Here is a 16,304-nt window from a genome sequence, read left to right as displayed (position 1 = left end):
TTTTTTGTTTTTACAAATGAGTATTAGCAAAAGTTTTTATTTCAAGACCAGGAATACCACTGATTTTTAAATTACAAGCTTGGAGTAGCGCTACTCTACATTTACATTTCTGGAGTACCACTACTTTTTAATAAAAAACCTGGAATACCACTATTGTGTATTTACACACCCAATGTAACTTTCTCTGTTACAAACTCTGAGTACCACACTTTTTGTTTACAAACCAGTTGTACCACTAATTCTTTTTAATTAACTATGCTGAAGATCCATTTCCTTTTGAAAGAAAAAAAAATTAGATTTATGATAAAATCTGTTTTCTGTGGTTCATCTGGCTCTGAAGGGGTTAAGGCCTTTTAATTTCCACTGGGGCTGCATTGCTGTGAAAGCTCTGAATCCCTTCCCTTCCGGTTTTATTTAACCCCTTACCTGCTGCCGCTCAAATCTACCTGTTAACAGTAAGCAGCATACTCAGTCCCACGTGGCAGAATGGGGATAAACAGCGCTAGGAACTGGGGAGGGAGATGGGGTTTGGGGGGGGGGAAGATGGGAGCTATAGCATGGTACCCTATAGGATCTAGTGTCACAACTGCCTTTGTGCTTAAAAGGTGCCCTGCAACATATGTGTGTGTACAGTATATATATATATATATATATATATATATATATATATATATATAAATATATATATATTTTATATATATATATATATATATATATATATATATATAAATACATATATATAACACGGTCAATCAAATGAAGTATGAGGTATGATACAGTCAAGCTTCTGATGCCCAGATGTAACCTGTTCTCCTGAGGCTTGTATTATGTATTAAACCTGTGCGTTCCTACAGGCTGTGCAAAGTCTGTACCTTGGCGTTAGTGGAAGATGTAATGGTGTCTGTGATTATTAAAGCTGAAGATGTGGGACCAAACAGAGGTGGCTTTCTTAGTTTTTCTTTGGGTGAAAGTGTGTGGAAGATACTCATCATCACTCTACAATGCAGTGTGTTCATATGCTATGGGCTGACAGTGCATAGAGATACTCTTTATTTATTATACAATACAGTACATTCACATTTAAGTGTTTGAGAAAAGTGATCAGCGATACTTGGTATCACCATTCAATGTAGTATGTTCATATTCAAGGGGTTGGGTGTCAGTATCCCATTGTAATCTATGGTGTGTGTGTGTAAGAGGGGCATGCCATTGTAATGTATGATGTGTGTAAGTGGGAGCTCTCATTGCACTGTATGATCTGTGTAAGAGGCGCATGCCATTGTAATGTATGGGTGTGTGTAACGGGGATTCCCATTGTAATGTAGGTTGATGTGTGTAAAAGGAGCATCTCATTGTAATGTATGGTGCGTGTAAGAGGGAGATTCTATTGTAATGTATGGTATGTTTATGGGGCAGCCCATTAAAGTGTAAGGTGTGTGATTGTGTTGAAAACGAGGACAACTCCTTGCAATGAGAGTATGAGCCAGCACCAGGATTCAAAGCCAATTCTCCCACTCCGAAGACTATTACCAGCAGGAAACGTCTCCCTCCTCACCCATCAAACACTACAGGTAAGTCATAAAGCAATCAACTGTGGCAGAGTTTCAATGACACAGAGGGTTGGAGTTTACATCATGCAAGGGGCTATTTTCCTCTAGTAAAGAGCAGTAACTAGAGGGTACATGCTGTCACCAAGCTTTTACACACTGGGATTCTTATATTACTATTCATTACATTTGATAGTGCGTAAGAAGCACTTACTGTAGCTCACCCAGTCCGCCCATTTTCTTATCTGCTGTGGAACCTCAGACCCTATCAGATCCTTTCGTTTCATAACTGGGATCCCCTTTTCTCGATTCCAGTGTTTTTTAAATTCTACTGTATTAGCTTCTACCACCTCTGCTGGGAAAATATTCCAAGAATCCACAACCCTTTCGTGAAGGACGTCCTCACATTTTCCCTGAGCCGTTCACCCTCCAGCTTCAGAGCATGACCTCTTGTTCTAGCACTTCTTGTTCTCTGAAAGATGCCTCCCTCCTGCACCTTGTTGAAATCATTGATATATATATATATTTGAAAGTTTTTATCCCATCCCATTCTCTCCTCCAAGCTGTACATACTAAGGTCCTTTGAAATGTGCCTGTATAATACAATCAATAAATGTAATTTAATTCAATTAAATAAGGATCCCTATTAGTATTGGTTTACTGTCATTGACAGTTTAACTCTTTCACTGCCAGAGATACAGCACTGCAATGTCTGACTGAATTGCAGTGTGATTCAAGTGCAGTTTGGATTAAGTGTGGAGTTATAACCAGAAGGAGTTGAAATAAAAAAGCTGTTAAATAAGGTATATAGAAGAACAATACATTGTTAGCAAGTAATACTCCATATTTGCTACAATTGAGGAGAAAGAACAGAAAAAATGAGAAGCGCAAAGAATTGGGGAAAAGGCAAACAAGCCACTTTATAATTGTATAAAAACACACAAATAGTAATGATAAACCAAGAATAAAGTATTAAAAGTCTCTGCAATTGAATGTCCGGGTGGTATGCAATACGTTGGTGGGGAGCAATCAGGGCCCCTCTGTGTCAAGGGAGACCCAGGCAAAAGTTATATGGCATAGGTGATGTTTTGGTTCCAAATGAAAGTGGTAGCCTCAAGGGTGCAGCGTCCACAGATTGAACAGACAATAAATGGGACAAGAGTGATGTGGGACCGTCAGCGAGCCCCTATGTAATCAGCTCACCCAACCTTCAGACCGATCTGTACGGACGGCTCCTCACACTTCTCATCCAAGACCCCTCCGGCTAGCCGCTTCTCCAAGGCTCGAGCACGGAGCAGAGCAACTACCCGCCTGCCGGGTTTCCGGGTATGACGTCACGGCCGGACGTGATGCACCGACCCTTCCCGGCTGGCAGCAAGAGACGCTCAGAGATACTCCAGGCAGCGAGCAGGCACACCAGAGGCAATTGCAGTGTCAGTTCCTTAGGCACTCCACTTGTTTGCCTTTTCCCCAATTCTTTGCACTTCTCATTTTTTCTGTTCTTTATCCTCATATATCTCAGCAAGGACTAGGGTCCCTTGCATCAGAAGCTGCAATTATATTTGGGTTTTAGGCAATACATACCGTTTTGTATATATTATTTGTTACACCACTTAGAGCCAGACCCTGGCTGTTCCTGAATGGTTCATGTCACATAACTATATATTGTTTTTAAGTGTTTGTATATGTAAGGTTTTTTAACCCCTTCAATTGTATTTTTGTATCTACTCAGTTGAGTGCTTCACGGACCAATTGATAGGCGCACTAATTTTTCTTTTTTCTTTTGCTACAATTAGCAGGACTGAGAATGCCCCTCAATGCACAACTTTCCAAATGTATGTGCACTTGGAGCAGTTGTTTCAGGGAGCATACTGCTGTGAGAAGTGTGAACAGTTGGCCTCTTTGGAGTCTCAGATTGCTTATCTGAAAAGGCAACTTGAAACATTGAGGGACATTGACAATCTTGAAAGGCGTTTATTGCTCACTGAGCAGGCCCGGGTTGGGGCTAGTGGTGTCTAGGGTGGAGCTATGACTGAGCAACGGGAAGAGGTAGGTAGCTAGGTGTACTGACAGGGGTTGCTTATCCTGCCAGCTATGCCAAATGTACTGACAGGGGTTGCTTATCCTGCCAACTACTGTATGTCAAATTTGCTGATAGGAAATACTTATTAAAAATATAGTTGCTAGAAATGCTTGTTTGGATTGTCGATATCGGCCACGAGTACACATGGATACGCCCACACCAATTGTTAGTCAAATGTTGTTTATTGAAATACTTAGCATCGAATCACAGCAGTCAAGATACCACATGCCTGGCTTACCAGGGGAAACCCCACACATCTGCTCAGATGCCTGGCAGTTAGAGGGGGGGTCTCCCAGGGCTCCCCTAGCTGTCCAATAGGAACGCTCCTGCTCCGGTCACATGGTTCCCCGGCGTCTCAAACACACACACACTGCTTACCTGCTGCTGTGCTGTGTAATGGATTCCTGCTGTCCCACGCCGGCTGAAGACACTTCCGATGTTGCCACCGCCACAGGATCGCTGCTGTTCCTAGATGTCGTCCGTCGCTGGCTGAAATATAAGAAAGGTAAGTAATAAGATTATTTTCAGCAACCCTGACATTACCCGATGCCGGGTATTACCCGGCGCCGGACCCACTTCTCAGTTGCTGGGTCTGGGTAATGTCCGGGTAGCTGGAAATGTGCAGAGTAACGCCGAGTACCGGGTAATTCTGGGTACTCGGTACACCCCTAGTCCACAGGTATCCAGGGACCAGTTCTAGATACCCATTCAGGCAAAACCACATGGACACTTCCCCCCTTCACAACCATTTTCCAAAGCATTTTGTTATACAATAACACAATACTGCAACAACAACAAAAAAATCCCAAACCTAATACAAATTAGGTTAACCACATGCATTCGGGATGACAAGACAATCGTGCCGACTATGCCAAATGTGCTGACAGGAGTTACATATCCTGCTGTACTGTACTGACAGGAAATACTTATTCAAAATATACTGATTGAAATGTTTGTTCGGATTGTCGATATCACCCACGAGTAATCACATGGACATGCCCACACCAATTGAAAGTCAAATATTGTTTATTGAAATACTTAGTTTCAAGTCACAGCAGTCAGGATACCACATGCATGGTGTAGCAGGAGAACCCCCACACCTCTGCTCAGGTACCTGGCAATTAGAGTTACTTTTTCTGCTATCGCATATTCCCGGACGCAAGCAAACTAAGGCAGCGTCTTCTAAGAAGTAAGCTGTCTGAAACTCACAATAAACGATATACTGGAAGTTTTAGACTATGTAAGAATTATTACAGCAACAGTAGACATTTAAACGTAACACATTACACGCTTATAGTTAACACCTTACATGCCTAGGCTATCAGAAACAAGATGAACTTCATTCTCCCTACACTGAGTAATAGTTAGAAGGAGAAGCAGGGGGAAGAGGGAGACCAATTTTGAGGTGGTCCATTCCATCCCTACAGATTTGCCAAATTGAGTGAAGATATTGGGTGTCAGGGCAGGAATGGCAAGGCTGGGTGAGACTAATTCCTCTAACATCCAAGGGAATTGTTCCTCCAGCACAGATGGGACACAAAGACTGCCAGGTCAGTCCCAGCCCCTCACAACAATCTGTCTACCCGATCTGCAATGTGCCGAACTCAAGCCCATGGGAAACAACAAACAGTTTGGTTCATGCAGTCATGGCAACAGATTGCCCTATCAACCTTTATAATAATGGAATCCCCTACCACCACAATCTTTCTTGGTCTCTGAGTATCTCGAGTCCGTTCTGTACCGGAGGAACTATACACCTGGTTGCTAGAGGAATCGGTCTCCCCCAGCCTTGCCATTCCTGCACTGACACTCCCAATATCTTCCCTCAATTTGGCAAATTTATTGGGATGGGTCAGCTCAGAACTGGTTTTGTGGACTGCAGTGTGTAAGGGTTCCAGACCTTGCTTTTTCTAGAAATTACCCTTACGTGGCTGTTACAGCCATCTTTGATCATGGCAAATCTTCCTGGACTTAGTAAATGGCTGCACCTGTTCCAGGGCTTTAAATAGCAGTCACTGATTCCCAGCCCCTGCCCGGACATGGTATGATATTCCATGGATTCCTGGCCCCCTTGAGTTCTTGTTCCTGCCATTCCCTGTTCCTGTGCATTTCCTGTTCCCATGGATTCCCTGGTGCCGACCCCAGCCTCCGACTCCAACCACCGCTCCTGTGCCACCTGCCTTGACCCCATTCTTTATCCTGACTTTGCATCTTTGCTGCCTGCCTTGACCTCTGCCAGGATCCCAACTACGACTAACAGGACTCTGTCCCCTGGCTCTGGTCGGTGATCATATACATCTACCTCAACTCTGCGGGTCCGCTTCCTATCGGAGACGAGCATCGTTATACAGTGGCGGTAAAAGTACAAGCAAAAAACAATGTTTGTAAGGATATGCTATAAACCACCAAATATTTTTGAGACAGAGGAAGCCAAAATACTTTTGTAAATGGAGAAGATAGCAAAACCAGGTCATGTTTTCATAATGGGTGATTTTAATTATCCGGACATAGACTGGAGCAATGAGATTAGCATGATGCGTGTAGCCTTGACTCTTGCCCATTTCATTTAATAACCCAGCCAAATAAATACAGACACCTTTGTTGGGTAAAAATGACCACCGCCTTTTATTAACCCTAAACACCAACACTCCTGGACCTGGTCCGCAAGTACCCCCAACCAATTAATCTGATTATGCTCACCCCTACTACATGACCAAGTGAGCACTCTTGGTTCATAACACCAGGGCTCTGGCTTAGGAGTACAACCGTAGGCCTGCCACACCTGGCACTGACTCAAGAATGCATTCTTTGAACCCCTCACATTCCTACAAATTAACCACCAGGACAAAACAGACCAGTCTACACCCATCCAATGCCAAGGTCATTTGACCCCTCAAACTTGCCTCACTGAAAACAGCAGTGCAGCCTCCTCCAAACCATCATGTATCCCCATATTAAAATATTCCCTTCCAATTCGTTGTGCCAAACTTCAACATCCCCCAAATATCTCACCAAATCAATCACCTCCCGATTGAGTTTTCCTCAACTGCAGTACAATCTCAGACCACACCCACCCTGGAACTGGATAGTTACTATTAATTGGGACGCATCCCCACGGATCACATTCATAAACTCCTCGGACCTCATCTGGCTTAACATATTTCCCCTGATATGTAGAATATTAGGGACCTCCCTTCTTCAGTGCTCCAGCTAGATGACCAGGAGTGTCTTCACCTAACTTAGACAATCCAAGGAGGTTTGTCTGGCACACATTTCACTTCCACACAACTTAAGTCAGCTGCCTGTGCTCATGGTATCTGGGATTGTCCTGCAGGTCCCAAGGGTTTACACGAGAATAAAAGATGATGCAGGCACATAGACTTCGCAATAAGTAATTTAATACAGTTTAGAAACAAACGTTTCGACTGCTACGCAGCCTTTGTCAAGGTGAGGGCCCTCTACCAGATTGGCTGATGCATGATCACTGAACCTGGCTAACAAGAAGCCCACTGTTGCCCAAAAGCAATCCTCCTATGAATCTTCACCCCCTGAGCAATCAACAAATTCTTACATCACCATCCACACCCGCATGTAGGCTTCCCAAGTTGCCGGTGCCACAGACTGCTTCACTACGTCCATCAATCTTCCATCCCCATATGCCACCAATTGTCTAACCAAAAGAGGACCTTCCTATCCCTCAACTCCTCCCCCCAGAACTCCACTGCTACCACCAGAGGGAACAACTCCAAGAAAGTTAGGATCATTATAAGAAGTCGTCAAGGTAATTGACCATTCCTGAAGTACCCACTTCCTAACTTAAAACCCATCCCAGAATGTGCTAAAAGTCTCAAAATAAACCAGGAAATGAAATAGCCTATTGGCAACACAAATCACGAAAATGTCATCCCCTCTATCCTCATCAAAAAATGCCATATTCAACTGAAAACCACTGGGGTGCCCGATTCCACCTGAGCCATAACCCTCAAAGAGCCCATACTGAAACACTTAACCATCTCCAACCCCATGCCGGATGCAAAGGTCACCCGACACTGGTCCCTATTGATAGTGTCATTGACTGACCCCACTCTGGGAAAACAGGTGGTTGATCAGCAAAAGGCCCAGACCCCTCTTGTGCTCCACCCCCCAATGGAGACACCAACAACCCTGGCAAAGGTGGTGGTTTTCCTTAAAAGGGCCAACCATGAGCCCCCACACCACCTCCTCCCCAGCTTGACCCTGACTAACACTGAATGCTCCCAAACTGTTCTCAAATTCCTCAGTAAAGAGTACCACACTCCTATCTGAATGGAATCCAAACCCACTAGAAAATCCTCTCTGCAACAGATCTGCCCCCACTTTGTCTGGATAGTTGTCAAGCCAACAACCCATCTCAACTAAACTCCCGGGAGCTGACACCCTTCTGACCAGTTCCCTTTGCTGTGACACATTCCTAACTACCCCCTCCCTTTTAAAACCTGGACACATTATGCCCTTCCCAGGCAAACACTCATGCTCAAAATGGGAGAACACTCCCCACTTGCACTTTTTTCATTGAATGCCCAACCCACCTTGCCTAAGAATTGCCCTGAGTAACACTTCCCTGCTGGCCAGAACCTGAAAGGAGGACAGATGCGGTGGTGTCATTTCGACAACCACCAGACCATATCCTTTAGATCCCACCTGCCATGTTTCATAACTGCCATCCGCTCTCTGAAACCTTTGTCATACTTCCAAAGCCCCTATTTCAACATATGCCCCCGCACAAGGTTTTCCTTCATTTTTTAATTTGTTTCTTTAATACTATTATCCAGGACCGACTGACCCCCGCTGTCTGCTCGGCTTTCCTCAACCTAGCAGACTGGACACCAGCCCAGACGCCGCTGGCTATGCTGGCCTCAACTGATTGTTGGATAGCTTATGTCACCAATGCTCCTCAGTGACCCTGTCCCCAATGAACTGGTCCCCACTTCAACCCTGCTCAGGGGGAGGGGTAGAGGGGCCTCTCTAAGGAGCTGTTGGCCTAAACACCCATATGCAAACACCTTTCAAACAGTCTTCCAGGCCGGCCACACATACCTCTCTCCCACTAGGGCCTGCTGGTGTCTCTATCCTCCTGAGGCCTGTGACCCCATGTACTCCCTGAGCCTGCTGATTCCTTTCTTTGCTTGGAGCATGATTGGGGCCTTGTCCTTCTAGAGCCTGTCTCTGCTTGGGGAATGCTTGGGTCTGTCCTCCTTGAGCAAGTTGTTGTCACCCTCTGCTTGTGGCATGCTGTGGTCCCAGTCCTCCTGCGGTGTGCTGAGGCTCCTGACTACTGAGTCCTGTTTGTGCCTCTCTCTGCTTTGGCAGTCCAAGGGCCCTGACTCCCTGTGGGGGCTACTGGGGCCTCTCTACCCATGGGAACTGCTCAGGTCTCTAAGACCCTGGTTTACTGGGGCCTCGACCAGCCCACCCTTAATCTGCCCTTATTACCTCTCTCGCAGGCCTCTACCCTCCAGCTTCCCCCTTAGACGCCCTTCTGGGGGTATCACTGCCGATGGGGCTGAGATGCTCCAAGGGGCAGGCACCTCTGCTGGGTCCATCACTCCCCACCATCTGGCTTGGATTTCTGGGGCTTCACTCACTGCGCCACACACCCACTGCCCAGCTGGCCTCTCCACCTTCTCACTCATGCCAGCATCCGATGAAGGGGTTGCACTGGAGCGATCCCTCCACGGCAGGAGGAAGACTAAAAGTCCCTCAGAAGCTAAGCTCAGAGCACCTCTTCCTCTACAACCTGACAGAGCAGAGCAATGATCCAATCTGTCTGCATGTGCAGTGTTGTCCAGTTGTGTGCAGTGCTCTGAAGCAACCTTTTGAGGTGGTGATAGAAGGCAAGAGACGTAGGGCGAGAGGAGACAGTATCTGAAGTAAACTAGCCCTCAATTCCCCCCTCCCCACGCATCACTTCATGGACCCTTGGTCATGTGTCCCTTCCCCTTATTGGTCAGGGCTTTCTGTACAACTAAAGATTTTATGGGGGTGCTGAAAAACAACTACATTACACAAATTATTGAGGATCCAACCAGGAGTGGGGCATTACTGGATTTGGTAATATCAAACAATGTAGAAGTGATAACAAGTATTCGTTAGAGGACGTTTGGGAAACAGTGACCATAACATGGTCTCATTTGAAATAAATAATCAAAAAACATATTATGCGGTTTCAACAAATACTTTCAATTTTAGAAAGGCAGATTTTGATAAACTGAGGAATAATCAACAAAGAATACATTTGCAAGAAAAAATGTGGAAGATAAGTGGGCAGTTTTTAAAATGTTAGATAAGTACACTTATCAGTGTATCACTTACCCGTGGGTAATAAATATAAATGAAACAAGTCTAAACTAATGTGGCTAAATAAACAGGTAGGGGAGGAAATGGCTGGTATTTAGATTCTTAAAGTCAGACGGGATAGAGGCATCATATCAGAATTATAGGGAACTTGCTTTTGTACCCGGGGAATGTAATATTGAATACATGTGTCCCCCACCCTCTGGCAGCACATTCCCCCCCCCCCCTTGAATCCCCCACTCCGCTGCTGGATGTAGTGCGGGTGAGATTTGTCTCTGTCTGTGTGTGTGTGTGTCTGCCTGCGTGTGTGTATATGTGTGTGTCTGTCTGTGTGTGTGTCTCCCCCCCGTTGCCGGAACATGTCCCTGCCCTGCCATACATAATGAATGGATAAAACAATATGAATCTCTGAGATGGTTGTCCCACGATCCTGCAATGTTCTCTCTGAAGAACAAGACAGCTATCTCTGTAATGTCACTTTGTTCAGAAAAGCAGTGGATGACTTCCGACACAAAGCCAGAGAACATAAGTTTGTGGTTCGTGACTTCCAGTATAACGAAGAGGAGATAAAAGCTGATAAAGAAGAGATGAACAGACTCTCTACTGATAAGAAAAAACAATTTGGACCTCTTGTGCGATGGCTCAAAGTGAATTTCAGCGAAGCTTTCATTGCTTGGATTCATGTAAAAGCTCGGCGGGTTTTTGTAGAGTCTGTTTTAAGGTACGGTCTAACTGTGAATTTCCAAGCAATGCTGCTCCAGCCGAATAAGAATACCATGAAAAAACTGGGGGAAGTTTTGTACGATTTGTACAAGCATCTGGACAGCAGTGCTGCATCAATTATTGATGCTCCAATGGATATTCCCGGATTAAACCTCAGCCAGCAAGAGTACTACCCATACGTATACTACAAGATTGATTGCAGCTTGCTGGAATTTAAGTAAAATAAAGTTGTAGCGTTGTTGTCAGAGCAGCAATTAGTTTGAAGTACAGTGATTCTGTTAACACCCCTTACCCCTGTGCCTGCTTCTCATTCCCCTTCCTGAAGTGATTTTCCCCCATAGCGACTCGTCCTTTGACACTTTTTTCTTTTAAATTATGTTATATAGATATTGTTGCTTTTAATCAATGAGGTATTTAAATGCACACTGAGCAAATCAGAGTTTATTTATAAACAGATTTATTTAACTCCTTCAGTGCTAGATTAGATAGTATGGCATTACAGAGCTATGCTGGCAGCCCACGCAGCACACAGGGTTCTTGACAAATTAATTCCTCATTGCTTGGTGATGAACATCGATTCCATTTGTTATCATTGCTCATATAGATCTTGTTTACAAGGCACTATGGTGTCATTGTTTCATACCATTCCATTCACTCTATTTAGTTCATAAAAGGTGTTTAAATGTGGTATTGTGATGTCAAGTATGTTATAATATTTGATGTATGTGCTTTCTGAATGTTTGATCAACGGTCTTGGAGCATTGTCAGTACACACAGGTGGAATTAAACAAACATGTGCAAATAAAAAAAATTGGAAATAAATAATGCACTTTTGTCCTAGCTGGATGTAAGAATTCATGATCCAAGCTGTTTAAGATGTTATGTGCAAAGCAGCTCCTGCGGTGCTATTAAATATGACCAGCTTAATCATTGTGAATTCAGCATACTTCTAAGGTTTGGAGCCTGATAAGCGATTTAACTGGTCCAAAACAAATTAAAAGCTGAATTTGCGGTGCCGTTTTGTACAATGGGCCAGTTATTGCACTGCTAAATTATAACTTCTAGAGATCTTGTTAAAGGGATTTATTTATAAAATGTTTTACCATGAATTAATACATTGAGAGTTACCTCTCGTTTTCAAGTATGCCCTGGACATAGTTAATATGACAAATAATATATGGTTACAAATACAGTTACATAAATGAACAGGGTATACATTATATACAATACATTGCATGCACAGAGAAGATGTATATTATAGGCTTGCAACAGTAACAGTTACACACCAGATTAAAATGTGAGAAAGCCTTAGTTTTGAAAGAACTTAAACTGGTGGTGGATGTGAAAGTCTCCGATAGGTTGTTCCAGTTTTGGGGTGCACGGTAAGACAAGGAGGAGCGGCCGGATACTTTGTTGAGCCTTGGGACCATGAACCTTTTGGAGTCAGATCTCAGCTGATAAGTGCTGCATGTGGTAGGGGTGAGGAGCTTGTTCAGATAGATGGGTAGCTTGCCCATAAAGAATTTAAAGGCAAGACAGGAAAGGTGAACTTTGCGCCTAGACTCGAGTGATGACCAATCTAGTTCTTTGAGCATTTCGCAGTGATGTGTGTTGTAGTTGCATTGGAGAACAAAATGACAAATTGAATTGTAGAGGGTGTCAAGTTTGCCACGGTGGGTTTGGGGTGCCGAGCCATATAGTATGTCTCAATAGTCGATAATTGGCATTAGCATCTGCTGTGCAATATGGTTTCTGACCAGCAGGCGTAGGGAGGATTTGTTCCTGTAAAGTACACCTAGTTTGGCATAGGTTTTGGATGTCAGGGCATCAATGTGCATTCCGAATGTTAAGTGGGAGTCAAACCATATGCCCAGGTATTTAAAACTAGTAACAGGAGTTAGGGTGGTGTTAGTGTTGGTTCTGATCTGGAGCTCAGTCACTGGAAGCTTTAAAAATTTAGTCTTGGTCCCAAATACCATTGTTACAGTCTTGTCAGTGTTTAAAAATAGTTTGTTTTGGGAAATCCAGTTTTCGAGTCTCAAAAAGTCAGACTGAAGTACGTGTTCAAGGTCGGAGAGGCTATGGCTGTGTGCATATAAGATTGTGTCATCTGCATACATGTGTATTGAAGCTTCCTTACAAGCTGTGGGAAGATCATTGATGAACACTGAGAAGAGTAGGGGCCCCAGAACAGAGCCTTGCGGGACGCCACAGGTGATATCCAGGGGGTTGGAGTTAGAGCCTGAGATGGACACATGTTGGGATCTACCTGATAGGTAGGACTGAAACCAGTTTAAAGCATGCTTCCCTATTCCAGAGCTCTGGAGTTTAAACAGGATAACATGATCAACTGTATCAAAAGCCTTTGCAAAATCTAGGAATACTGCACCAGTGAGTTGACCACGTTCCCATTCCACACTGGATTTCATTGCAAACTTTTAGCAGGATAGTTACGGTAGAGTGTTTGGGGCGAAAGAACTGGCTGCACATTATATTAGCACCTGTCACAGACTGAGGCGCCCACTAAACCCCACATCCCTGTGTGTAACTGTTACCCATGTACTCTGTAAATATTATACCCTTCCTACTGTTACTCATGCTTTGGCAACACTGATTTTTTTTCTGTTATGCCAATAAAGCTTATTTGATTTGTGTGGTGTATGTCGCCATCATGTGGTATAATAAAAGAAGGCACATGCACAAATTATCTTCCTCCTGCATCCACTGCTGGATGAAGGCCTACCCAATGATCTTCCAGGTACTGCAGTTGTAAGCTTCTTTTCTCTACATCGCTCCAACAATTTTTCTTACTTCTGTAACCCTCTTTCCCTCTGACTTAGAGGGGGTCTACTGGGCTGGCTTTACCTGCTGGCTCACAGAGATCTGAGCCTCCGCTACTGGGAGCCTGGGGCAACAATATAATAACTGACAGTGCCTCCACTTGCCCAGAATCCCCAATGTGTGAGATTTTCGGAACAAGAACAATTATAACAGCTCGCAAATATAACGTAAACCTTTACTGTATGGATCATATACACATATACGAATAACATTTGTATACCAGTGGCCCCTGCCGCACTGTGCAGTAGTGTTCCCCACCACCGTGTATATCCCACACCGTGTCCAGCGTAACCGACCAGTCCCTTGGTCACTTAACCCCTGAGTGTCCCCAAGGAACCCACCCCCAAGGCCAGATCAGCACCTGTAAGGTTCCGATATGTTGGTGCACTTGTGGAAATACCTGGCGGGCGTTCCAACACCCGGTCGCTGATACTTCAAAAAGGATCCACCGATCCAGCGTAGTCTCTCACAAGGAGTCCCCACCGCAGGAGATGCCTCCACGTGCCATGATGACTGTCCAATAACCTGAGCCCACACTAATAATGACAGGCTCCTCACCGCAGCACTGAGTCCCTGACTAGCTCTATACACTAATCAGGCAAGATCTCTGTCTAAGGGCTGTTCCCTGAAGAAACCGCAAGCTCTGATTTTTCAAAGTATGTCTGGCTTGGTGTGAAAGCCATAGTCGTGCCCCTTTTACAATGCCTGGGACTCCTAGTCCACCAGGGGAAGGAGACAAAGAACTAACTGCCACCACGTGGCGTGTAGCCGGATGCAGCTATTATACCCAGCAGACGCATATAGTAACCACCCAGGCAAGAGCTGTGTCTGATCAGTTCCCTGCTACCTCAATTATCCCTATTGCTGAGCCACTGGCACAAATATTTGAGCTGCCTGGAGGGCTCTTGCTTACCAAATTTCACAGCCAAGGTTCCCTACATCTCCTGTGCCCGCGGTGTCATAAACCCGAAGGAAAGCTGGAAGTTACGTCCCGCTGTGGGCGATGTGATGTGCCCTACCTTCAGCCGGTGCGGGAGGTATGTGACCAGCCTATGTCCGCCATGCACCGGGTGAAGAACGGAGTTCTTACCCATTGGTCCGTCGGCTATTGATGCTGATGGACAATGCTCCTGCGGACGTGGAGCAAGTCTATATGGACATGATTTATGACATTTTCCACCCGAACCGAAAAGCTCCGTTGACCGACCAGTGCCAGGAGTATTACGGCGTGAGCCCCGATTCACAAGTGGACTCATCTTAAGGGGATGCCCGTGTTGGAGGTCCCCTTTCCTTGACCAGCGATGCCAGCCGTGGTGTGGAGACGGCCTCTGCGCGTCTCATCTGTGCCTTCCTTGGTAACCACGCCCGAGCGGAGCCCGTCTGCGAATGCGGGGGATCTTCTCAAGGAAACATCGGGTGCATCAGCCCAGCAGCTCGACAGGGGTGCATCGGTCCCAGAGGTACCGGCAAGTACCTCCACCATTCTTGCTTCTGATGACCTGTCCTTTGTTCTTGCCCCTGAGACCGACTCGTCCTTGGTGGTGAGTGGTGCTGAGCTCGACTTGTTCTTGCTGCGGTGCTAGGTGCTCGAAAGGGCCCTAGCGCTCGTGGCAGTGGATGCAGAGACTCTATATCCAGAACGCACACCACCAAGTAAGGAGGACGTTGTACTGCTGCTTGCGGCCCTTGGCCGAGACTGCAAGGAGGTGACTGTGAGACCGGGACTTTCCTCTTGCTCATCCGTAAGATTTGGGGCCCAGGACACTTTTATTGCTCCAGTTGATGGAGTGCCTGTTTTCAGGCCGGAGCAGGACGCTGTTGTGCCGGCCCAACCCTGTGCTACATCCTCTCTTGCTACCCCGGGAAAAGCCCCTAAAGTTAAGTAGGAAGCATAGACCCTTGTAACCCTGACCACCATTCCAGGGATGTCCGTTGCCCCTAAATGTACTATTGTATGAACAGATATACATAAACCATCTGCGGGGAGTGTGGTATTAAACTGGTGGGATCCTATGTTCCAGGGGTACGTGCCACACCTAAGCCAAACCCGGTTTGTGTTAGTAAAGGGAAACAAGGTGGTGGGAGGAAGGGGAATATACCCAGAGCAAGCAGTGGTATCATGGGCACCCACAGTAAAGATCTTGAGATACGGTTAGAGTTTTCTCCAGGAGTGGGGGAAGCTGTATTGGATGATGCCCATGAAGCTACCTTTAAATAATGCTACAATGGGTAGGAAGAATATTATTACCAAGCAGGATATGTGCTGCATGGGTTATGAGTTCTCCTGTATAGGAGTGCCCGGTTATACAATTATGTATGTAAATATTATGTATGTAATGTTTTCACACATTTATTGGTGGTACATAAATGGTGTGCCTCATGTGTGGTCGTGAGGGATTTCCCCAGGGGGAGCATGTAGCCCAGTACCCCTGACTATGTGTTTCCTGGCCCTAGCATGTAAGTCCTGGTAAGGTGCAGGCAGTGTTAGGGTTAAAACCCTATCACATGGGCCAGTATGTGAGTCCATTAGGCCGCTGGTTAATTTGTTGCCAAATCCAGGTGCAGAACAACAAAACAAGAGGGAGCACTGATTTCTAACACTAAAATGGCTAGCAGCCTATGATATAACTCTGACCCCCAGGTCAGCAGACAGAAATGGAAGGGATGTTATATCCCTGGCGCTTAGCACTAAGACACACTAAATAAAAGGATATATACAACCAGATGGAGGGTGAATCCACTTGGGTACTCCTCGTGCAGGCGATCAATCATATGGA

General features: G+C 45.4%; 1 protein-coding gene across 1 annotated transcript in view; it reads left to right on the top strand.

Moving 5' to 3' along the window:
• Nucleotides 1–16,304, top strand: part of LOC142501593 (solute carrier family 12 member 2-like) — a 155,114-nt gene that overhangs the window by 1,251 nt on the left and 137,559 nt on the right. The window lies entirely within an intron of this gene.

Source organism: Ascaphus truei, chromosome 8, assembly GCF_040206685.1.
Source record: "Ascaphus truei isolate aAscTru1 chromosome 8, aAscTru1.hap1, whole genome shotgun sequence".
Lineage (NCBI taxonomy): Eukaryota > Metazoa > Chordata > Amphibia > Anura > Ascaphidae > Ascaphus > Ascaphus truei.
Note: the sequence above shows the minus strand (reverse complement) of the source record. Positions and strands in the feature narration are given on the sequence as shown.